This window comes from Ostrea edulis, chromosome 5 (assembly GCF_947568905.1).
Source record: "Ostrea edulis chromosome 5, xbOstEdul1.1, whole genome shotgun sequence".
NCBI classification, from domain to species: domain Eukaryota; kingdom Metazoa; phylum Mollusca; class Bivalvia; order Ostreida; family Ostreidae; genus Ostrea; species Ostrea edulis.
This window is the reverse complement of record NC_079168.1, coordinates 76,949,248-76,950,477: the sequence shown is the minus strand read 5'-3', so window position 1 is coordinate 76,950,477 and position 1,230 is coordinate 76,949,248. Positions and strand designations below refer to the sequence as shown.

Here is a 1,230-nt window from a genome sequence, read left to right as displayed (position 1 = left end):
TATTGACAGCAGTAGTCTAAGAAATTGTGGATTAAAGACACCAACAGCTAACAGAAAATGGTAAGATCTTTATAATCTTCTATTGTATTTCTGTGATTATCTTCTTAAAGTGTGTTTACAATTGGAAATAAACCTACTCAACAGACCGATTGTGTCGTTACATCGCCATTGTAATTTCTTGTTGTTCGAAAATAAGTTAGTTGACCGACTGGATGGGAAAACTGGATATCAAGTGGATTCAGTACACAATAATTTGATATTTGCAGAAGTGTAAATTTTACAATTCAATGTCATTGTTATAGTAATCATTATTTGTTGTATCCGGGATATGTTGCTCATTTTTTCATCTAAAATACTGAACATGCTATTTAAAAGAACTATTTCACATACGCCACAACTGTAAAACTATTCAGTTTAAGAAATAACGAGTTCAGATCATAACATTATTTTTATTTTTATTTGATTATTCATTTTAGCACAATCATCTCACTCTTTTTACAGAGACTGTTGTTTTTCCTCGCTCTTGTTCTCTTGGTTGCTAATGTTATGGATGGCGTTACTGGAGACGACACAGGCAATGGCGGCAATACCGGGGACAATAATCAGGAAACCGATCCCTACCGAGCATTAGCAGAGGGTGGAGGAACCCCATGGCAAAGCTCGGGGAATCATCCATAATCGTGGTAAAGATCTCATTTTAGTTGATATATTTAGTGTGACCATCTGAAATGTTCAATTGGATTTTTAAAATTACTTTTATCCCCCTATTATGCATCTATTTCAGTTATTGATGATCATGTATATTTTCTATTTTGTTATAATAAGTTATAATAAAAATGAATTATGTATACTTTCAGAATTTTAAAGGCTCTTAAGGAAAGCAACGGCATGATGACAAATTTCCGATTGTACGCTTGTGCTTCTTTGGAATAAAATAAGATTAACGTCAACACAATCTTGATAGTTTTTGTTCAGTTTGTGTTCAAAGAAGAGTGAAAATTCTCAGGAAAAGACAACAATCAGTTATAAAATAGCTGCACTTCCATGGTTGATATAACTCTTGTTTAATCCAAAGTAAATGTACTTATCGCGAGTTTTGTATATTTAGTTAGAATAAAAAAGTGGAGATAATTTCTAAATACAATTGGTCATCCAGTTGCATGCCGCCTGACGTCATATCAATTAATAGGTTATTCTTTGTATAGTTAATCTTTATCCAACAGATTACTA

The 1,230-nt window shown here is 32.5% G+C and overlaps 1 long non-coding RNA gene across 1 annotated transcript; it reads left to right on the top strand.

The window, feature by feature from the left end:
• Positions 1-955, top strand: LOC125649198 (uncharacterized). Its single transcript, XR_007360616.2, has 3 exons — positions 1-60; positions 502-683; positions 858-955. It is a non-coding gene; the product is annotated as an uncharacterized LOC125649198 (long non-coding RNA).
• Positions 956-1,230: the final 275 nt, after the last annotated feature.